Source organism: Pieris napi, chromosome Z (genome assembly GCF_905475465.1).
Source record: "Pieris napi chromosome Z, ilPieNapi1.2, whole genome shotgun sequence".
Taxonomy (NCBI): Eukaryota; Metazoa; Arthropoda; class Insecta; order Lepidoptera; family Pieridae; genus Pieris; species Pieris napi.
The window spans coordinates 6654085-6680141 of NC_062259.1; the positions used below are offsets into that span (position 1 = coordinate 6654085).

At 32.9% G+C, this 26057-nt stretch overlaps 1 protein-coding gene across 1 annotated transcript in view; it reads right to left on the reverse strand.

The window, feature by feature from the left end:
• LOC125062650 (dendritic arbor reduction protein 1) overlaps window positions 1-26057 on the reverse strand; it is a 55322-nt gene that overhangs the window by 11638 nt on the left and 17627 nt on the right. The gene's annotated exons all lie outside the window — the stretch shown is intronic.

Genomic DNA, 26057 nt, shown 5'->3' on the forward strand with positions numbered 1-26057 from the left:
ACTTATGACAACTATAAATAATAGCAATAACATTTAATAGGCAGAAAGCACACATTGACAACGAGCCATGGCAGCTTTGGGCGGCATGGGCGGGCGGTGGGCGATCAATACGGTGGTGGAGCCCGCCCATCGCACCCGGGGTGGTTTGTTTAAAGTATTTTATTTTGAGTATCAATTCCTTATTATCATTATGTGCGTTAAGAGTACATACAATTGTGTATTTATAAAATTACACAATCAATAAATTCACAATTTACTATATATCATATAACAATAAATATTGTTATAATCGAACAAGACGAAATTCAATTATCATAAACGATTTACGGTAAAAACTTGTTAAATTCCGCCTTATATTTAAATACTATAGTAGGTTTACAAAGTATTAATAGCCAAGGTGAAAATCTTAAACGCAATTACGCGCAATAAGTATTTTTATACACATATTTGATTTGTCATGTAGATATTAAACGCAAACGACGGCGAAATATTAGTTATAAAAAGTGCCCTTGTTCACAAGTCCTTCTACTACTAAATCATTTAAATTTCACTTTTTAATTAATGTAGTCTGTCATCGTTTTCTATCAAATTGTGGTTGCGCTGTGATGAGAAGAGATAGATAAGTACTTTAGTTATAACGGAGACCTAAGACCGTTAAAGTCTAAAGACTTAATTTTTTATAATAAAGTGGAATAGATGATACCAGAAATTCCTAACTATTTTAAGTTTCCTCTAAATATTCTTCAATAAATGTGCTTAATCTTGAGAATTTAAATAACATACATATATACGTAATACTTAGCTAAATAATTTTCGCAGCTCACATAAATTTGTTACTTGCGTATTAATTTCTGTTGATCTAAAGTATGTATTTGAAGTTTATTCCGTATAATGTTAATAGTTAGTGGGTCCGATCAAGAGTTTCATTCTTCTCAGCGTCCATGCGTCGTATGGTCCCTCTCCATGCAATATGGCGAAGCTGATGGCTGGCCATGCATCGTACTCGTGAACGGGTGTTACTTGAGCCGATTGATCGGACTTAAATTTGTATAAGTTTCTGACTTGTTTTAACAGTAACGTAAGTGTGTGTGCTAATTTCATCATGCTGATAGAAGTTAAACGTTTATTTTTATTATTTATTATTATAATTAGTTGCTTTTAATGTAATGCTTGCAGTTTACAAATGTTTTGCGTTTCAAAACACTTTGGAGATTTAATAGCGACGGAAAGTTTAACTCCACTTCTTTTCCTCCGTTCTTAAATCAGAAGTACTTAATTTTTTACATTACTTTTATTAATGACGTTCATAAGTGTGTAAATGAATAATTTTGTTGTATTTAATTATTTGTCACGTAAGTAGCTGATTTGCCGTTTATGTCTCTCGTAAATTTTGGAATCTATTGTATCTCTCGTGATCTCTGAAGATGAGCCGTAGGATTAAGTGATACATGTGCAAAAATTAGTCGAGGATAGTCAAGTAGAAGAATAACGTAGTAGATAAGCTTATAGTCGATTTTCACTTAGCCCACTTTATATTATTAGTGTAAATAAGGTAAGTACAAACAAACATCAAATTAATAACACAATTTTTATGAAGTCCCACGGCTGGGGAAATACGAAACCGAATATAAGTTAGTGTTTCCCATCATTTTGATTGTTCACAGGGGTGGTAACGAGTTTACTTTTACTTCTTTTATTTCACTGAGTAAACGCATTACTATTAAAATATGTCTTGTATGTTTGGTAGGAAAATTATTTGTTATTTAACATTGATTGATAAATTCAAAGTCCATTTTGCGAATTTTTACAATTGAGAGCACTTGACAGAACAATAATTTCATGACATATATATTTCTAGCCATTGCATGAGATTTATTCTTCCCTAATATATAAGGGGATATTATCATCCTGTGTTAGCGGACAGACCGGCGATACATATCATAAGGAGAAAGAACTAGTCCAAAAGTTACAAGCTTCATTCATTTGTATTTAAGCTGCTACATCAAGATTCGCATTCATAATATTTGTATGGACGGTTGGTAAATTAAATCAGAGTTCAGAAGGTGAACCTAGACCGGTAATAGTTATTATTAGAAATTTGTGATACAGTCGACGACTATGGAATGTTGAATCGTGCCATTTTAAACCTTCCCCGAACGTCACTGTTTTAGTAAATAAGCAGCTAAAGGTACTTGACTTAAGGTCCTATGTCCCCGGGATGGGGCAGAGGGTAGATAATAGGTAACTAAGGGCACAGGTAGTGAATAAATTATACATATAATTATGAGCTGTGCAGAAGTTTTTGACTTTCGCGAACAGAAAGACACGGCGGAGGACTTTGATAATATGTAGTTATACAAATTACGCGCCTTTATGTACTTTATAATTTAAAATGCATTATCTGCATTGTGTCGTTATTTCAATGGGCCTAAATTGTTAGTGTTATATTTGCATTAACTTTTTTAGGGATAATCTCGAGTAACCGGCATGTCTTACACGCAAAAATCTACCTTTCAGGCACACACGGCTGATCTGTCTTGCATGTAGAGAAAAATAAAGAATGAAACAGGCTTAGAAACGTAAGGTCCTATAGAGTTTATATCCTAAATATTTATTAACATTGCTAAAAACTCGGGCGCTAAAAGACACATTCTGCCAGTACTTTCGTTTGTTCAGACCGCCACAGATTATTAAGGTATATTTAATTTTGTTTCTCCGTTACGTTAAATTTCAAATATTATACATATAGTCTAGTTAATTTCCAAGTAATGTTTTGAGTAGAATAAAATTCTATGTATAATAGTGATTCAAGACAAAAACCGAGTTAGTCATTCAGAAGGAAGCAGATAACATAGAGATAACTTTTAACAGTGTCGTCTGCGCCTTAAAGAGAAACGACAAAACACTTGACTCACGATGATGAAAATATGTAGCACAAAGCTGTCAGCGTAAAACGTTGTTTATGAGGCGGGAATTATACTTTTTTGGAAACAGTTGCGATGCGCCCGCAATTTTCTTGTAACTGTAAAGTGACAGGAAATTAAGCTAACACGCGGCCACGTAGTGCTTTTCAATAGTATTGTGACGAGTCCACACCTGTTGGCCCCAGTAATATGTTCTAGATTTTTTAGTAATGATAGTCAACTGTTAAATATTAAAGAATTAGATTTTTACGAGACAAACCAAACCTCTTGGTCACTTTCAAGAAAGTACTTACCGCGGCCCGTTGCGGACAACGGCATTGCTTCGAATCCTATAAATGGGGCAGTACTGAGTAATTGATGATTTATAACGTAGGTGGTCAGTCTTTGCAAGAAGGTTTACACCGTCATACCGGGACCGCTGCCATGGAGTCGGTCGAAGACAACACTTGTAAGGTGAAAAGGTGATCAGCCGCTAGTCCGTTTGAATATATTTACGCATACGAAATTCCCTAAAGTTTTGAGTTTCTTTAAATCTAAACAATGATTTCCTTAGATCAGAATAGTATCAATAACTACTTTGGTTCGATGAGAGTGTCATGTATAATTTCAGAAATATAATAATTTAATCCACTAGCAACAAAGTAATAGCCAGACGCAGAGGTGCCATAGACACTAAACAAATCACCGCATGAATATTCATACCTCATCCCCATGTTCGGGGGATCCGATGGACTTTAATAATAAAAACATATTAGCCGCATTGCATGTCTATCTTTCCGTGACCGGGCAGTTTTACACCTGGTCGGGGGAGGATGGGGCAAAGGGGGGCGACCGTTTGCCAGCCAAGCTATTAATGATGGTAGCCATAATGTTTATTGAGCCCACTGAGCTGTTTTAGGTAACGCACGGAGCCCGTTTTATAAATTAACAATTATGACTTTGCTATTACTTATTGCAATGGTGTCATTTATTGGGGGATTTAGAATCATTGCTAATAGGTTACTTTGAATTTATTGTTAATGCACAAGACTACGAGAATTATGAATTACAATACTTAATTAATAGGAATTTATTTATTTATTTAATTATAAGTAATTTATGAATGAAAATTAGGATAATACAATTCACTTTTAAAGAATTTAAATACATAAAAGTATGTATTTTTTAAATTATATTTACTATCTTAAGAATTACCAGTGCTTCGCCTAAAACTTGTTCTAATCAACAACCGTGTGTATGTTTTATAATACCTACAGTGGAATAGCACTTTAAAAAATACTAATTACAAATACCACATCCAAAAATTTTCAACTACACGTGAGGTCATTTAATTATAACATACATGAAAAGTACACATTAACCTCGCTTTGTCACAGGGATCAACTAGCACGCGTACTGACATTTGACTTCGTTTTATTATAATAAAATAATTTGGTCGCGTGAACGCCACGCGACCCCGTTCGCCCTAACATTACTTCATTAGATAGTGATGATACAGGCATAGGGTAAGTTTAACTTTTTAATTTGATGGCATCACTTTGCGGTTGAACGCATTGTCTGCAGGGGTGTGATTGTTCACAGATTTATTTAAAAATACTTAAGGATTCGCCCAATTTCAGTCATCGTGCAATATTCACTATAAACGATGTGTGCTTTTCCCACAAAGTTGCGGACCCAGTAAGACACGAAAATTTAAAATATATAACAAGCCTCCGTGGGAAAGCTCACTGATTCTGGTTGATCTACTCAAAGACCTCAAAGAAAATTGTGCTAATGGAAGGAGTTTCATCTATTTATGTAACTGGGTACATAAGTAATCCACGTGAAACCTTATTAAAACACGAATATTTATACACATTTAGACACCATTTTACCGCCAGATTACTTATTTTATTTTTGCCTGTTGAGTTGAGACATTCAGTTGTTGAGTTGAGCAGATTTCAAAACTCTTAAAACTGTATATAACAATAATAATATAACGGTAGTATATTAAATTATATTATAGTCTTCGTATTATTCCTCAAGTCGCGTTCTTTTGTTTGAGTCTCGAGTCTTGACCTATTGCCCATCTTCAGCAATCCTTAGCGCCATCCAGCGTGAAAAAACCACCTTCGGAGATCTCGTGCCATCCAGTCTACCGCTCACACCGTTTGTACAGATTTTCGGTACCTTTGGGTGCTAGGCAGTATGGGCAATATGGTTTAGCTATCCAGGGTTTCCAGAGCATGCAGCATTCTCTTTCGTTATAGCGACATATAAAGCTTACCGCCTTGTTAATGAATGATTTATTGAAGCATGTTGATAGATTGATACTTTAGTTAACATCGCCTATTTGATAATCAGTTTGATTAATAGTGAAATAACGAGTTAACGAAGAGCTAAAACCTAAATTACAATTTATTAACAGAATAATTTATCCCAGAATTTAGAGAACTAATTGGCTGGCGATATACACACATATCGGATTCAAATAATACAATTTACGTTTCTACTACTGACTAGTGTTTGGAGTTGAAAAATTTACCTAAAATAAAAAGCATAAATGCTAGATTTCTTTTTCAATATGTTGGTAGTATAAGTTTTAATGGGAAGGGAAGCACCGTTGAGTGATCAAATGAGTAACACGCGGCTTTTAAAAATCGTCAAAACTTGAAGATTTATTATCACGGCCAATTACCAAGTAGACTTAGAATGGTAACAATCTGAAGAAGGGGGTTCAGACTGTTAATTAGCTAATGGACGAGGCACCCTATTTACTGGCAACCCGCTGTAATGGATTGTGGCACGCTTAGGCTATCTCCGATTTCACTCGCCTAACAACTATTGATATCTTTTTTAGAATCGGAAGAACTATTTACGAATCTTTTTTCGTCCACTAGTAAGAGGTACTGATGAAAACACTTTACAAATCGCTATTAAGACAATGTTAATTTTTGTATAAGCAATATGTACGAAAGAGAAGAGTGCCACAAAAAGCTATCTAGTGGGGTGTCTAACCTCTACACTGTGATAAAGCTTACAATTGTAAATAAAGATTAATAAGTTCGTGTAAGTCAAAAAACTTATCAAAAAGTAGAAAAACATAAATGTCTGAACTGGCTATACTTGTGTATAAATACACTATTTATATACAGCAAAGAAGCCCATTTTATATTTTGTAACTTTTTGATTGATTTTCATTTAAAAGAGAAACTAAATTTTCCTTGCACCAACGTCTACAAACGTTCTGTGCTACTTTAACCTAATTCTAAGTTAACGTGAGTGAAACATTAACATAAATAATGATCCTTGTTCCCATAAGTAAATATATTCAATGCGTTAGGTTATCTGTCAAGCAAGATGCATAGTGTTATTTAATTATGATATAATAACCGAGTGTTGCATTTAGTTCTGTCAATCATGAGTAGAAAGTCGACGACCTCGTGTGCTTGTCTCGCTGTTTATCTGATATCAACAAGACAGACTAGTAACTTTTCATCTTTGGCTTAAAAATCACTTCTGTAGCAAGTGCATAGTTATATAATTTTGTTTAAACTACTATAACGTTACTGGATAATATAGATAATTTGTTTAGTTTTCGCGAATTACAAAAAACGTCAATATATTTACACCAATGACTGTAAGAGTCATCAGAATCTGTAAAAAATATATTGGAGACACACGTGGAGTGTTAATGGACGCTATTCTTTTATTTGAAATATTTTTTACAAATTAAGATGTAAATTAGTCTGACAATATATATCAATGTTTTGTCTCCGTAAAGGTAAATCAACTTATTAAAGAAAATTCTTTGAGGATTACTTTTTACTTCATGTGATTCACTTACAATAAAACTGCACATTTTCAACACTTTGATCTTTAATATACGGTATTGCCTGTAATAATCGAGGCGTCAATTTTATAGCACTCCGCAATAAAAAACGCATAACTTGTTCGACGTAAATGAAATTGACTCGATCAGAGGGTAGCATTCCTTGTTATACGAAACTAATCTTAATATCGAAGTTCTAAGGTGTATTTTCGTATATTTATTATTTATAGTTAGAGATCGTAAAGCAGTATGGGGTTGAGTATGCTTCGGCATTGGGGATAATATGATAGATCCACGTCATAATATGAAACAAATGCGATATTAACACCTTGTGTCTAAACTACAACTGTTTGTATTGTATAGATAGTTACTACGAGTTTGTCTGAATTCTTCGACTATTCTAGAAATTGTGATACACCTGATATGATTTACGTGATATCGTAGTTGATAATGTTTTAATACTGAAATATGGTGTTTAGATTTATTTCGTGTCATAAGAACACAAATTTTCACAAACTCACACCTTTTTTATACATAAAATATTGTGTGTGAATATTTTTACATATATGTAATTGAAAAACCAATATTGGTAATTAACACATAAGTTGCTTTGTTTTAAGTGATGTATTTAATTATTTGTCCAAAATTCCGTCGACAAAGCGGGAAAAGTTCTTTATATATAACTTAACTTAATAGGATTTATGTTTATGATACATCATAAACATAAATCCTATTCATTCTCAAATACAGTCACCTGGATAAGTGAGAGCTCAAGGGACCGCGATCTCATTCTCTTGAATAGCGGTTTCTCACAAACCCAAGTTTCTAGGTTACAGAAGGGGGAATATAGAGGTCTATAGAACTATAGAAAACAATAACAGACGCACATTTGTTGTGAATTAAATAAGAGTCCCTCGAAATTTAAGAATTAGTCACAAATAGCAAAAGTTAAATGCGTTGAACTGTCGCTTATACAGGTAGAGGCAAGTATCAATCTCACTTATGGAGGTTCGTGAGTGAAAAATAACTATCACTTATACAGGTTTCATGTTTCTCACTTATAGAGGTTTTAGGAGGGCAAAATCACGCCTACCAAGTTGTCACTTACTCAGGCTTGACTGTACTTATACGAGAATTGAAATGTTTAAATAATATTCACAAATTGTATTTGGCAAACTGCATGAAAATTTCAATTTATCTATATAACGGACCTATTTACTGTCAATAGCATCATATTTTATAAAGCTATGCCTTTGTTCCTTTTCGGAATAACAAATTAATAGCACTTATCTGAAATTGTATTTAAATAATACATTACTTTATGTAGTATACTTTAGTATTCTTAGTGGTTTCATGACCTCGTGGTACGACATAATCCCGGGTCAGACACATAAACTACCTATATACATAATTTCCCTTGGTTTACCCAATCACGGCTTTGGGCGGTCGTTAGGGCGGGGGTGGAATGACATCAATATCTGCGCGCGCAGTTTTTATAAACCTTGATAAGTTTAATACAAGAGGCTACTCTTCGACTCAATTTGTACAGTTTTTATTATTTTATACTGCGTAAAGGGAAAAGCAAACACAGCTTCAGAAAAATATATTTATACAAATCTTTTAACGAAATTAAATGTTTTAGACAATCTTTATTTAATGCTTAGTTAAAATAAACAGCTTCAGACAAGGTGTAGAGTGTGCATAGTGTGTAGTAGTAGCATATAATGTACTCTAGCACAATGATCAAACTTAAATCTTGTTTTGCTGTCATACAACTTTTGTCTATAAAGTACATACCTATTTGACAGAGCTCAAAATGCGATAGTAACTTAAGACACGAGTTAGAATATGGCTGTTTTCTGCTACTTCTGAATTAGTAAAGGTGATTTGATAGCGATTATTACTATTACATTCCAAGAACTAGAAATCAAAAGACAAAATATTTATAATTGATATAATTTTAACCACACTTCTTTATCATATTACAAATAACTTTTTTTTGTGGCTGTACCCAGACTGGGTAATATAGGCCTCGATTAAGGTCAGTAGGTAATAATGTAAACAAATAAATCAGTTTTTTTAGGTAAAAGCCAAAAGTTTTTTACCTAAATGAAATAACTACGCAAAGGAATGCAGCGCACGCGACGCTCGCACATACACATATTAAGTTGTATACACAAACACATTGGCACGTGAAACTAGTTATTTAATACACACACATACATTGAAACGTCTGCACGCACATTCTTATTCATAAGTACATAATTGAGCGGGTAATCACAGTCACAAATCAAAATTCTGTATTAACACGTCTCAAATACCATAACTATAAATGTTATAAATAATTTATCATATGTTTAAAAAGTACATAACATTCTACTCTACTCATCTTCAACCAATACATTTAATTAGCACTAAATTTTATATTTTCTAGTACCTAAAGCATTACTTATAGTATGAGATATGGCGTGAGAGAAACATTGAAATTAAAGTTTGTTAGCGACTGTACAGTCTTTTGAATGGCGTCCCAAGACGAGATTACTATTTGTGCCCGTTACTTGTCTCAATGAATGGTGCCTCAAATAACGAGTCAAACAAGACAGGCTTTTTAGGAATATGAACGGAAGACATTTAGATTTAGAGTTCAGAGTCATTTGAATACGGATACCGTAAGATACACATATTATACAAATTGAAAGTCTTCGTTTTTAATTCTTGATTTTAATGCGAAATTAAGGTTTTAGATTACTCAAGTATATAATTAAAATAGATGTGATAATATATATTTGGAGGTATCGCTTTGTTTGAATATTAGAAATTCAGAATAGTTAAAGTTTCGAAATGCATTTTGTCCGAATGGATACCCTCTATGTACTTTTTTTAGTATTATTTATTTAAACACATCACTCGCTATGTACAGAGGCTTCTATCAATTTAGTGATTCATGCCAAGATAAGGCTTTGCGGCTGTAACGTTTACGTTCCTAGTTTAAAAAACGGCGATCCGATCAAAACCTGTCAGAGGAAGTTAACGCAAAGTAGCTTTTTCAAATATTTTCGGGTTAGGAAACTCCGCCGCCCACGCACTGCCGGAAATATTGTGGAGATTATATCGCAAACAAGTAAGCATGCTGCGCACGACTTCGTCATTAGAAGGAATTGTGCATTTTTTACTCTACTAAAAAGGAAGTTGGGTGATAAGGTCTCTCTCAAGTACCTAGTTATAATTAGTTTAATGATTTTTATTTCATACTAGCTGTTCCCTGCCACGCATCGCTATGCCACATTGTGATTGATTGGTTGAGGAATGAGAAACAAAAGAAAGAATACATTTCTACTAGTGGATTTTTTTTATATTTTTATAAAAAACAATCCTTTATGCGGATTATAAATCAAGCTACAATTTCAGCGGTGCAGAACTTTTTAAGTTTTTGAAGCGTACACAAACTATCATATCATTTATATATGTCAACGTAAAATTGTAAACACCGATAGATTGTAATCTATCTCGCGAGATTATAAACTGTCGAAAGATTGTGAACCTCGGCGTACTGCTTACAATTTAACGTATTATTATTATATATATACAGTGTAGCTCTTTATAACGAATTTCAAGGGACCGAGCATTATGATTCGTTATAGACCGGTTCCTTATAGGGAGGAAAGAAGTAATGTATGGGAATTGGGTTAAGCCAAATAAATATAACTAATTTTTACGTTATAGAGACTTTTTCGTTATAAACAGTTTTGCATTGTATATAGATTTAATGCCTTAGCTCTCAACATGAAAGTATTGGTGATGTCAAGCGAAGCATCGCGCATTACTCGTAGTAAAATCATTAAATTACATTTACATTAAATGCCTAAAAACTATGCATCTTAAGTAGTGTATTTCCTTTTGAACGTATCTATATGTTTTATAGATAATTTCACTAATGGGATCTGATCCTGTCCATCTACTTGTTTTACTCCTAGTGATACAGAAATGTATTGCATAATGCAATTTTCATTGGCACATGACACAGTTTGAGACCTACTTAAACTGGGCGAACAGAGTAAAAAGGACAAGATCTCGACTTGGTAGAACTAACAATGGAATACTAGTCACGACTTCTGTTTCAATTTGTATTATACATATCGTGTGACCTATGACAACTCAGCTCAGTTTTAATGTACCTGTTTTAGCTATTTGCAAATCTGCGATTTATGGAATCAATGAAAGTATTATCATTGATGCATATTGCACGTATATATAAGTATATCAGTATAAGCACTGATATACTTATATACATATATACAGCGTTTTGCATTCCATAGTCCGTTTACCGAAAGTAACTAGGACGGATTCGACGGTAATTGGTGAACTATTACTTTTTTATATTAAAGAATTTTAAGCTTGTTTATCTTAAAGAATAATCGAGTCAAAATTCAAGTGAGTTCAAAAAGCACGGGATTTGTCAGATATTTGCTGATTTCCTGAACCTCTAAATTATGTCTCCTACATGAAAAATTATCAAAATTTTAAGTTAAAAAAGGTTAACACATTGTTTAAATGTTCTCCGTGATTTTCTTTCAAGTTTATGTGGGTCGTCTTTATCCGACTCTCATGAATGAGTGTTAACGGACCCGCCATTGATACCTAATTAGCATGAGTCGTAAATTATAAGTCGGATACTTAACTATGATAAATTTTCTAAATGAAAACAAGGTATTGTAATTTCGATTACTATGTGATGCTACTACGTTAGTAGGTAGTTGATTTTCACGTTGAAAGTGTTTTTTTGTTATTTAAAAAAAAATATGTTTTTTGTCAATTTTCTATATTTTTTTATATTGATAAAAAATGCTGTCTACAAAGATTACGTAAAGGAAGAGAGAAGGAAGAGAAGGTACTTAAAGGACGCTTAAATCAATACTCTTAACTAAAACAAAAGGACTTTTTGTTTACGGAAAGAGATATTGATATCATTCCCTAAAGTTTTGCAACAAAAGTGATATATTTTAACGAGTTCACTTTATGAGTCAAATTCATTTAAAATATAGTAGTTAAATTAGATTCCGACAACTTGAAGTTCTTTAAATGTTAGTAATGTATATTTTCGTAGTATTTCAGGTTGTATTCAGCCTTAATACATATAAAAATTGTAGTAAAATTGTGGAAAAATAGAAACCCAAGTAGACGTGTTTAGAAGATGATGTCATCTTAATCCTAACGGGCACTGTCTCAGATATTATTCAAATTAACAGAGTATTTATTTAAATATTATTAAGATGATTAAGTCTAGTCGTTGATTTACTTAAAATACCTGCAAGACACAAGATACGATACTGCACGTTTCATTGATTGTGGTGTATTCAGTATATCATTCTTAGACAATGTGGATCAGCCGTGTATAAGATACATAATTTTTTGTGTATCAGATTTAGAGTTGACACTTAGCGCTAAAGTCTGACTCCGGAATGTCAAAAACTTATTAAATTTGACGTAAGAGCCACAAGCTAGGGCTCGAATCTAATCTATAAGACGCTGCTATCATTGCACTGTATCTTCACCACGAGTGTTGTACATATTAACCTAAATGTATGAAATAAAAAAAAAAAATATGTTTCTTATGGAACATAAGATAAATGTATCACTTATTCCACGTCATTAAATTTGAATTTGTAGGCATGCCTACTCATCGGCAACGAAGACACAGGGTGTAGGCCGAGAGAAAAAGCCGGCGTAAAAAACTCTCGGTACTCTTTTAAAATTGCAAATCATCAAACAACACTTATTTTAAAACAAATATCGCAAATTAATTAGAAATAGCCTGTCTAGCACTAGTCTCAGGCCCTTTTATCAACTAGATAATCGTTAACTAATGATTAGGCATACGACTTTAGAATCACACCGTGTGTGTGTCGGCTACACAGCAAATACATTTTTAATATAATTAATGATACGTCAATAAAGCGTATACTTCTGAAAACACAAGAACAGTAAGAAACAGTTACGCTGTTGACTTTGCCGACGAAACGTAAAATTTAATTGGTCATAAGCTACAGTCAGTGGACCACCAGCAAACAACATACTGGGTGATAAGATACCTACTGTGCTGGGTATACTTAACGATAATAAAGAAAGTATTGTAAATATTAAGAAAGTAATTAAAAGCACTAATTTACACTAGTTTTGTTTTGTTACTCGTATTCCCCAAAATATGGATGATATTGATATCAGGGAATTAAAATCATTTGTAACATTTAATATTTAGTTTAGTTTAATGAAATAATTATTATAAAACCTGAGTTAAAATTTTTACTGTGTTACCATGGTTACGATGTATTTACATAAAAATATGCACCTTGGTAATTGAACTATAAGAATACACTATCTTTGGTCACACATTTTCTAATAAGGGTGTTTATGTCGAAACCACACCAGCAATAAAAAAAAAGGCTGCGCTTCAACCCTTAGGCAGCTATCTCCGATGTCTTTATCAGTTTCATGAACATTTATTTTTCTTAATAGACAAGTTGATTATCAGCCTTCTGTGCCATACGCCGTCAATTTTCTGGTCTAAGGCATGTCGGCTTCCTCGCATGCATTTCCTTCATCGAGAATGCGCAACGAAAATTCATTGGTGCCTTGGTGAATTTTAAAGATCTTAAAATTTGTCAACTATATATCTATCGTTAAGTCTACACATACATTAATCGCTAAACTAACGATTCTAATTTTAAAATATAGGGACATACAGAAGGTACATAAACCTTTTATTAAGTGGAACTTAAGCATTTGAATGTTTACGAGCAGTAAAACTATACGTTTGAGTGTTTCTGTATTATTATCAAGTATAATATGCGGATAAACGTGTATAACATCAATTTTAGTCGTCAGTCTTCATTTATTGATATAACTGTCGGGGTCGCGGTAAAACTAGCCGCCCACGCGCCATTACTAATGCGGTACAATCGCACACACAATTTTAATTAAGGGTATAAAGCTTAATCGGCGTAATACAATCTACGTCTCGTAGCAATTAAGATGCATATTTTACATTCAGAGGCTCTGTCAATTAAACTTGGAAGGTTAGTTTTTTAATTTTTTTTATAGAAAAGGGGGCAAACGGGCAGGAGGCTCACCTGATGTAAAGTGATACCACCGCCCATGGACACTCTCAATGCCAAAGGGCTCGCAAGTGCGTTGCCGGCCTTTTAAGAATGAATTATTATTATATTATTTATTTTACAACAAAATCGTTATATATTGCATTAGAAAACCACTGTGGTTTGTATTAATGTAACCATAGCAGTCTTGTTTAGGAGCACGACAAATGCATATAAAAGTAGTTTTTCAACTTACTTTTTATGTTGGTTAGGTAATCTAATAACTGACTAGGTAGTCCATTTATTAGCCGCGGTCGCAGCAAGTACCTCAACGTTCTCTCGCCATAGACGTTGTTTGCTGTCGAAGTACAGAACCCAACTTGCGTTACAGGTCAGGTCTGTACGTCATACTCAACTGAGTCTTTTTATGTCATCTCGAAAAAAGAACAGAATTGGAAATGGAATACTTTTGTTTCTTAATTTTGGTATTTATTCTTTTATTTTAATATGCAAGACCACAACTTCATGAAAATATTTTAACATCCAGGTCAATTTAAGGCTACAAATGCTTTATTTATTAATGTTATGATTACAGAGGATAAACGAAATAATTCTAAAATTTGGTGATTTTTATACTTGAGAATTGAGGTTTTTTATATAGTATATATAGTATATACAAGTTTTAAAAATATATTTTAGGTGAAAGGTGAGTTTTTATGGCAATATCACGTTAGACATAAATTTTACCAATCGTATCTGAATGACATCACCGCGCGTCAAAAACTTTACTGAAATCTTACGATTGTTAATATCTCTATTTTAAATGTCTTAATTAAAAAAAATTAAAGCTGTTTGACATAAATCTAGGAAAATATTAAAGAGCAAACATGAAAACTTTGGCAGCCCTTTGCGATTAAGGTGATATAATATATATTTAGGTTATAGAATATTATATACTTTTGTATAGGTCAACTTCACCACTTGGGCACTTCCAAAATCTGGAAACTACATGATATTGTATCGAGTAATAGTTCCGAAAGCCCCATCCGGGTCCAATCAGTCTTTTATGCCTGAAATTCGTTAAATTTGAAGTCGGTTTTCTACCGAGACTTTCCTACACGATTACAAATATGTGAAAATCCAATAGTGCTTTGCCAAGTTCAAACGGAAGACCTCGCTTGAGAATAACAAGTTAACTTAAAACTAGGCTTACTTAAGCATCAAAACTAACATTTACTTTACTTAAACTTAAATATGTTTATGGATATTTTTAAATTGTCTTTACTATTTAACCGGAACATTGGATGTAAAGTTCAGAGGTCAGATTAAAATCTAGACCGAGTTGAAACAGGTATTTTCAACCATATAATACCTCGGATAATAATATTGATATTTTACGGAAAAAGTAAAATATGTAAAGTTGAACTGATTAAAAACGTATTTTATTACAGAATTATAACTCTACGCGCGGGTATAAATAACAAAAAAATTAAATTGCAATATTACAAAAATTTTAGGAAAACATTACGGTTGTTTGAAAGCCGACATTTATTATTGCTTAAAGTAAGTTGGGGCAAGGGGCTAAAATGAAATGGAACCTACCTACCTACCTAATGTACCTACTTTTGACGGGAAACGAACGCAGACCCTTTCGGCTACATATATGCGTTAACAACTAAGGCATTAAAACAACAAGTTGATATTATCAACCACTTATCAATTAAATATAGAAAATATGTTACGTAGTCGTTATTCCACACAAAGTTAATAAAACAAGTCCAACGCGTTTTAAATCTGAAGAACTGTACAAAATTAATCTAAAAGGTCCCGAAACCTACATTACGTACTCTCACATATATTTCAATTCCATCAATTAAATTAAACAGAGTAACTGTATAGACTCCTTGTTGTGTGTTAAACTACCTACTACGTTCTTTTTTGGTAACACAGTCAGAAAATAAACAGTTTATTTATTTAATTACCAGATTTAAATACTCGTATAATCGTTGTAATTCGCGGCGTGACATGCTGTAAAGCAAATGTGGAAGATTTCCAGCTTTATAGCGTTCGTTAATAAATTGACAATAGTGTAAATATATATAAGATCAGCCTTCTTCAAATAAATGTGTACAAATTTAACCTTCTACATAACGAGCACTATGCAATATGTAACATTTCGGTGATTCATTTTTATTTGTTTCATCTTTAATAACAGTGAAAACTCACATCAACTTTTCCTAAGTCAAACATGTCAGTTCCATATCTAGAACTATCCTTTTCGGTCACATTTAATGACGTTTAGCCTTTCTTGCAACCAGTTGTAGCATATACAAGTTATACTATTTATTTAAGCCCACAACATCGCGTATGAAGATATAAAGTTTTTACTAAGGCGATACTCACGAAATATTGCGAATTATAGAGTACACACATATTTAAATACATATTGTAAAAAAACTACACTTACAAATATTTCCCTGTGTTACAAATCCATTCCACTATCACAGTAAAAACTAACATTAAAATTGGTGAGTTATAGGAAAACTCTTAGAATACCGTTTCGCTTTTGTTAATTAACCTCTAAGAAAATTTGTGTTGATCTTTTACAGGACCATCAAACCAGATATCCTGCGTTCATACCCCTAGCAACAACGGATTTTCCTTTACATGTGTGCAATTAACGCTTGCTCGTACAGTGACGGCAAATATCGTAAAGAATACAACAGTTTTCCTTAGATTCAGATGCTTTCAGGTTTTAGAAGTACTCGTATCAACTTTAGATCCAAAAATCACGAAAGGCTGATCACCTTTTTGTGTATAAAAATAAAATGATCAAAGAAACGGATGCAATCTGAAGCCAAGACACATACAGGTATTGTTATAATATCAGATAAATCCTAATATAAGTCAGGACAGACCTTAAGTGAAACATAATTATTAATTAATAGGAATTTCCTGTTTCTACGCGAACAAAGTCATAAACAGCTAAACATAGATAAATCAAAATGTGATTAACAGCTAATTAATAATAAAAATTATTTAAAGCAAGTCACTCAAGCAAAATTATATTGGTAAATCATGAAAACTATTTGATATTAGAATAGGGACTATCTCATTAAGCAATTACTACAATAACATAACGATTAATTGAAACTTGTAATTAGATTTACGGCCGCCGGCAACGGATAACCATTGAATGAGTCAGAGAATCAATATTTTTTATTACTGTAAATTATGACTATAGTAGAAAGTTTATATTTGCTTGTTATAGCTTCTCATTTATACTGCAATTTAAATTATGGCTTGTTTCACTTTAAGAAGCGTATTTCAATTGCCACATTGGTCTACAGATCATTTCCCCGGTTAGGGCCTTTTTAAGATTTTTGGGATTTTTTTAAGTTTCACTGGAAGTTGGTGAAGATTAAACACTCGGACTAAGATGTCGATCCTCCACCTGCGTTCGTAGTACTCCGTCGTTTCGGATATTCTACAATTATTGGTAAGTATTCAGGTACACAGGTGAGGTGAGGCTGAAGTGATGGGACTACCACACAGTCAAGAACTTAACCTAAAACCACATATATATCACATATTTTACTACTATGAAGGCCCCTTGGCGAGCTATCACTATATTAAAGCTGACGAGCAGACATTTCCTAAATGTAATTTTTCCAACAGCGAAATTCCCTTTAAAATTTTTCCTAAATATTAAGAGAGCCCCAATGAAGCATTGAGACGTTGTTTCCTGTCTCAAAGCAAGGACTTCGTGGTTAACGATTTATTAAACGCTTAAGCAATCGAAAATCTATAATGAAGTGGTTTTAACTAAAGAAAAAATTTGCATAATAATCGAGTATAGTGTGTGATTGTTTATGACATTTCGATAGCCATTAAATTGTAGAGACACCAAAGTCCGCGACGACTATGAACGGCCCGCCTAACTGTAAATTAGAAAAAAGGCAATAACGAAGATTTACTGCTCTTCTGTGCAGGTGGGGAGATTGATTGGAAGATAATATTTTGATTACATTGCTAGTTTTTCTTATTATTATGTTTATATTTAGTCAAATAATACACTTGCGTATAGTACATAGTACATATTTATTTTATTTATTTATTTTTTTATTTCGTAATCCTACAGCTAACATAAAATATATATAAAAACAAACAGTTATACTGAAAATATAGCCAGAAATGGAATACATAATACATTTTACTACAAAAAGGTTAAAAAATTTACAAAATCAACCTAATAATGAAATAAAATAAATACTTATATCTATTTAGATTTATGTATTTACGAGGCCGTGATAAGTGATTAAATTTTCATTTTATTTAGTTAGAATATGCTAAATTTACTTAAGATTCTATTAATTTTAAGTTGTCTAAAAACTATCCTGTTTATTTATTAAGGAAACTAAACATATACATCTCTATACAGTAAAAAAAACTAGTGTTGCTAACATTTGTTCTATTTACTTAATTTCTCCTTTTAGGGCAGGCCAATGAACCCAAAGGTCATTATAGAACGTCCACGGTATTATATTAAAATCAACAGCAGTGCGATAGTCTAAACGGTGACCGCGATTACTTTAGGCGAGTTCCAGGTGCCTTAGTCCCTTTGGGCGATGCGGCTTCTACTTTCTACACGCTCCGACCACAATCGAACCGTTCGTAATTTCACTCATTACACGTGCGAAATGTTTAACTAGACATTTGGTTTCCATTTTCAATTCATATTTGCTAAGTATGACGGCTAACCGCAGGCACTAATGAAAAGCTATGGGATTTTGGAAGATAAAATGCTACTACTCTTGTAAAATAAGTAATACTAAATTAATTACGGCTATTATATAGTACCGGTGACCCCAGAGCTAGTAGTGCTTTCCCCGCTTAATGAATAAGTATCACAATTCAGCGTGTTGGAAATAAAACATTGATTGAATTTGAATTATAGAATTATGTTGTAAAAAATGGTATCCGAGAAAGCTTTGATATTGGCTAAATATTAATGCGTAATAAGAAACGCCGTGGTTTTGTTTTTTTTTTGACACTTTCTGTTGAAGTTCGTTCGACATCTCGGAGTTGTCGAAACTTACTGTTATATTTAAAGTTTGCCAACTTTCAAAAAATATAATGGTGCAAAATCGATAGAAACAATAAAAGTTTGTTGCCTTTTCGAATATTTGTAAACTTAAAAACTTTGACATTGATACACTCAATATTCATATTAGTCATAAGGTGACCTTTTGGAATGAAAAATATTTCTTTGTATGCGTGAACATATACAATTTGAATTTGCATCACGTGCCTTCCTCTTTCTATCAGCACAATCTAAATCGGCTTAACTTTGACTGTGATACTAAGAAGTTGTAAATACGACTTTCTGTCTATACATTGCTGTAACGTATGGCGGATTTGCTATCAATTTATCTTCTAAGCAGCGATGTATACGTCTTAGATGCTTCCCATCTTTTGAAACATTCATAAGATGAAATATAAGATCATTTGTCATAAGAAGATAGAGTTGATGTTTGTTGAATTGACAATGGATCGTAATACTTTTTTTTACTTTTACTAATCTTATTTTGGACGACGGTGATTAAATAAAGGGGTAGTTTATTGACTGTATTAGATAAGGTATTCTTATAATGGTGTGGGTGGTAAAGGAGGTGATGAGTATTAATAGTAGTAAAATTTGTATTAATATTGTATTTATCCATTTTCAATTATTATTTAACATGTATAACCGACCTCTGAAATCAGTTTGATCTGATTGGATATTAGTTTGGATATTTAAGTAAGATAGATCACCAATTTAAGTGGCTAAAGGCAAAATTTCTTACCTGTTTCATACGCTTGTTGTCACAAATATCCCGATATTAAAAGTCACATTTGATCAATCTCCTATTGGATTAACTTTAATTCCTACGAGACTCTCATCAGCAGGATATAGAAGAGTTCTAAATTACTTGTCGTGAACAAGATAACCTGGACAAGGTGGTTGTCGTCGGCAAGGTGGAAGGCAAGGTCGCGGGGCAGACTGTCAAGCCACGATTCTCACGGGACGCTATATACCGAACAAAGTGGAGAGAATTCACTGGCAGAGCAGCAGGCACCTTGACGTTGACCAATACGACTGAGAAGATTGAGAAGAAAGCAGGTATATTCCAAGTTACATAACAGTCTGGGTTTCTTTAAAATCGGTTCAATAATTTCTGGGTATAAAAGGGAACATACAATTTAATTATTTACCATTATACTGTCTATTTCAATTTTTAAAATTAAAAATAAAAACAGATTAAAAATCCTTTACATACCTCGTTTCTTAGCACCCGCGAAAATAGTGATAAACTTGAGATACATGTTATGATTTTATTGGTCGTTCAAACATACACATTGCCCCCGCATGAAGTTATAAAAAGCAATATATTTAAACGCTCAGTTTTGACGATTAGACCAGTGCCGATAATTTTTGAAACCAAAAAAAATTACAGTAGGATGAAACCCATTAGAAAAGCAGGGGAATATGATCAAAATGAAAGGAAAAATAAATTACGGTCGATCTGAGGTCGGGAAGGTGTAGGGGGGGGAGGTTTAAGGGTAAAAAACGGTTTATCTCGATTTTCGGCAAAACTAAAAGTCCCATCGAAGAAAACTAAATGGCAAAGTTGTAGGTAATAAAAAGATCTAAAACTTTTGTATTCACACATTTTTCACATAACCTCAAAATTTATGTGAAAAATTCAAAAAACCAACTTTTTGGTTTTTTATTTCTATCTTTTACAAAAATTTATTTTTTTAAACGAAATTTGGTGAAAACTTACCTTATTATGTCCCAAATATACTGTAATTTATTTGATTAAAAATATTTATTTTTTTACCTTATTTTGAATTAATATCGAAAAAACACCCTAATTTTCAATCGAAAATTCTGACGTCAAAATTTCAGCTTTTTTCAAAAAGTTGATGTGCTTTCAGTGCGTTGAAATCTCTACTTTACTATGGTAAAAAAATATATATATGTTACCACAGTAAATCTTCTCGGAAAATGCAAAAAATCGTTTGCAGTAACGCCCAGACCCGTCATCCCCTTCCCTACTTCTCTATGAAATACGAAAATTTTAGCCCATCTAAAGGCTAAAATTTTTTTTTTAGGTCACTCAGGTATATATAAGTTATCTTAAAATAGTATTAAATAGGCATCTTATTATAATTTAAAGAAGATTCATAGAGAAGTAGGGAAGGCGATGACGGGTCTGGGCGTTACTGCATACGATTTTTTGCATTTTCTGAGAAGATTTACTATGGTAACATATATATATTTTCTTACCATAGTAAAGTAGAGATTTCAACGAACTGAAAGCACACCAACTTTTTGAAAAAAGCTGAAATTTTGACGTCAGAATTTTCGATTGAAAATTAGGGTGTTTTTTCGATATTAATTCAAAATAAGGTGAAAAAATAAATATTTTTAATCAAATAAATTACAGTATATTTGGGACATAATAAGGTAAGTTTTCACCAAATTTCGTTTAAAAAAATAAATTTTTGTAAAAGATAGAAATAAAAAACCAAAAAGTTGGTTTTTTGAATTTTTCACATAAATTTTGAGGTTATGTGAAAAATGTGTGAATACAAAAGTTTTAGATCTTTTTATTACCTACAACTTTGCCATTTAGTTTTCTTCGATGGGACTTTTAGTTTTGCCGAAAATCGAGATAAACCGTTTTTTACCCTTAAACCTCCCCCCCCTACACCTTCCCGACCTCAGATCGACCGTAATTTATTTTTCCTTTCATTTTGATCATATTCCCCTGCTTTTCTAATGGGTTTCATCCTACTGTAATTTTTTTCACTTTTTATTATTTTTAAAGGCTATCTGCACTGGTCTAGATACACAATCATCGTATGTCATTGTTATAGCGCGTAAAAAGTCGACTACTGATAGTTTGAATTTGTACTAAAACTTGGATATGGAATTCAAATGGGTTTATGGGCTTTTTAAATGCCTAGAATGTATGTCTGTATTTCTTGTAATTTTTTTATATAAATAAAAGTACGTGTTGAAGTTTTAAAGATATGATTTGTACATAGATAAAATAAAAATAAATCAGTGGCGCTACAACCTCTTTAGGTCTTGGCCCCAGATTTCTGAATCTGTTTCATGATCATTTTTAATCTAATAGGCAAGTAGGTAATCAGCCTCCAGTGCCTGACACACGCCGTAGATTTTTTAGGTCTAAGACATGTGGGTTTCCTCACGATGTTTTCCTTCACCGTTCGAGCAAATGTTAAATACGCACATCGAAAGAAAGTCCATTGGTGCACAGCCGGGGATCGAACCTACGACCTCAGGTATGAAAGTCGCACGCTGAAGCCACTAGGCCAACACTGCTCTACATAGATAAGTGCAAATATATTAAATTTATTACAATAATTTATTTTAATATTTAAGTTAAAAAAATGGTAATTTATTTTTGTAATTAGCGAAATTAGAGGTTATTAAACACTAACGGTATATACAATTTAGAAATTTTATCGGCCTATAATACCCTGTTATTCATCAATACTTGCGTTAAAGACGTATCTTAAAATAAAGTTGACGTCATCGGATAATAATGATATGTCAAACAATGGTCGGCAGCGTCTCGCCAGTACTGCCCATTAAGATTCCGCTACCCCACATAATTAATAGATTCACAAAACGAGCTGGTCACATTCACAAAAATCGATCCATTAGGTCAAGGGTCGTTAAATGATAGACCGAGATAGACATACTTTACTTGGTTGCGCTGTGCAATTCTATTTGAAATGGCGGATCACGCCTCCAGCGCCAGAGTGGGACAGCATTATCGATAGCAAAATGCTGGCTATAATACAGTTTATCATAAATTAAACTGTATAAACACGTCTCAAAGTATACTTTCCTCGAGCGAAGAGTTTAGTCACGATTTCGTTATTCTTTGGCTTTCGCTACTCCGTTTCATTAATAGCAGTTACTTAATACAAGTTAATGAAGAATTTGCAGTTATTATTAAGCGATCATTCTCATTGATGAATATAAAAATTAAAGACGTATTTCTCACGTTTCTTGGTATTCATCGATCTTTTGAGACGTTACGACGCCAACAGTTGTAACATTAATTAGTGGAGGCATATAACATACTTATAGGGTGAATCCATATATATCATGGATCGCATGATCAAAGTTTTATGAAAAAAGCTGTTTGTCTGTATTTTCCGTACATCGAAATATTTTTAATACAATTATAAATTAGAATAACCTGGAGTCAGGGTACTCCAGGGCGGTATGGCCCCTATAACCCCACTCAATCCGACCCCTAACTTCTGTGGGGAAAAAGACATATTTTATTTATTTATTTACAGATTATACATGGCTTTTCATTGGCAAAATCTTTTGTTACGCTCCCCCCCCCCGTACGCTTCACAAATAGGTCGCTCTCCGGCGAAGACTCAAGAAAACTATTAAGCTGCAAGAGTAAGCGGAGAATGGGAGCTTGTTGACGCTGGACAGTGTGAGTCGACACAGAAAAAGGTTCCGGCAGCGGTGATGATTGTCCGGAATGTACAGTCTCATAATCTCTCTCAGCAAGTAGGCGCTTTTTGTGTCATAATTCATTATGCAAAAACAATATTTCATCAAAGCTAAATCATATAGTGAATCATACCCTATATATAACCCTAGCCCCAGGCTTGATAAACTTCTAGTTAAACCTTAACGGGGCATGGAGCATTTTTTTAAGCAAGTAACTGATCAGCCTTCCATGAATAACAAACGTCTTCGATCGCTCACCTTTGATTTGGAAAAAAAAAAGTAATATTATAGTACTCCTAGTTAATATTACTTGTTAAAATGAAAAAAAAAAACATTTGTGTACTTATGTACACGCGTTAGTAGTTATACTATTATTTTTCGCAAACGCGCCAACAGAAGTACAACTTCAAAAAAACATTTTCATAAGAGTTATTTCCATAATATAATATAGATTATTTTGCTAATTCCCATAGTTATACATTACATAGGTTCTAAAGTTATTTCTGCCTAATCAGTCTATGTCAATAGATGTCTGCACCGTATATTTGCGTATGATACTCTTTGATAAGGAAGCTACGTATAAGGAGACACAAATATTAGTTTACAGTACAAATTTATTACATTTTTACAATTTTCGTACATAAATACTTTTATGGCAGGTTCAGAGGGAACTTTTTCCCAAATGTATAATTGTTAATGAATTTGTTTCATCCGCACTCGATGTTTAAAATGTGTCCAATGAGAAATATGTAGGGGTTTTAGGGATAAGTAACGTGCAAGTAACATCGACAATGTTACTTGAACTGGCAAAACGCATCGCATATTTTTTGAAAGGTTAAAACCGTTGCTAAAATAAGGATAAGTATTTATTTACTATTAGTTTGTATTAACAATATTACCTATTTGTTTAACCCAAAGAAAATATTCTAAAGACCTAGTAGAAAATAGTCTATAATATATTATTTGAATTAATTAAAAGTTATAAATTAAATTATATTTCTACTATTAGGTACGTATCATGTTCGCTTTTTTTCAAATCAAACATGTATTTTTTTTAATCTTCACGACATTGAAATATAAGTATAGATAAACACATTTATTAAAAAATACACTTTAAGGACTATTGATGCATGAAATCACTCTTGCAAGTCTCGTACAGATATAGTTTTTGGTAACATAAAGTCGTTTTAGAAATACTGAGCTAATAGAACCTACTCTCCCATGTGTGGCAAAGATTTTTCATACAAATAAACATGTGTAAAAAATGATGCGTTTTATTGAATGCATTTCATATAAATAATAGCGCGTATTATTAGCTCGCGTATAATCAACAACTTTATCACAACAATTTTTAAAAATAGAACGGAACAAATATGGATAATGCAAAGTGAATTTCTACGAAAGATTAGGTATAGTGTGAAATACAAGTTATGTGACAAGCGTGGCCATATCAGTAGTAAACATATAATTCGAGTAAACGATAAATTGATAAGCGATGCATTCACAAAATCAGACATCATGTACATAATGTACTAATTGTTACATAAAAATGGTAATTTATACATTACAGCTCATATTTCAAAAACGGCTCAATCATATATCATAATCTCAGTTAAAATAAGAGCAAACGAATTTTTTAAATCTCCGGATGAAATCTATGGTTTTGTTCCATGCTTATGCTATATAAGCTAAATGTTCCAATTAACGCCGTTTTAACTGATTCGTCTCATGAATAAAAGACACAGAGCGTGTATCTGTTTCGTAATCATTTGTTTTTTTATCAAGCAATTGGTGACTAACATACCGTTATTTTCCTTCACCGTACGAGCAAGTGTTAAATGCGCTCATAGGTGCAGTTGAGGTTGTTTTTATAGAACAAGGGGCAAACGGGCAGGACGCTCACCTGATGTAAAATGATACTGCTGCACACTCTCTATACCAGAGGGCTTGCAATTGCGTTGCCGGTGTCTTAAGGATTGGTACGCTCTTTTCATGAAAGACTCTAAGTCAATTTAGTTCGAAAATACTTCAGTGTGGTGGTTCCACAAACTGGTGGTATGCGGCAAAAACTCCAAAAATGCAGGGTTCAAACCTATAACCGAATGGACGGCGATCTTGTATTATTAGTACAGTGTAAGTAATAACGCATACTCAGTATGATTCATTACATTCTTAAAATGTCTTTATTATTTGTAATTTCGTTTACATTTTAATATTATTAATATATCTTTATAATGGCGACGAAACGGTACTCAAACCTTTACGATAACAATAGGTAAAAAATTGATAAAAGTAACGAAAAAAATAATTAAATTTAATTTTAAATGGGTTAGCAAATAAAGGCGAGGTTTGCAAAATACTTGACAAATTTTTAACTTATCGGTACGTTGCAGAAAGTGATTAGATAATATTGACAGATAAAAATATTAAAGCAAATACGAGATGCATATTTTTGTAGATATACCGGACACCTGTGAATGCGTATTGCGTACTTACGATTACGATTATTTGAAATAGGCTAGTTTCTTCCCTGTTCTTCTCGATCTTTTCCTTAAGATCTGGCAGTAAATGTACATTTCGTCATTTAATATTTGAGACGTTCAACAGTCAACGTCCAACATTTCCTCTCTGATTCGTAACTTCCTATTACCGATCATAGTAAAAGATTAAAG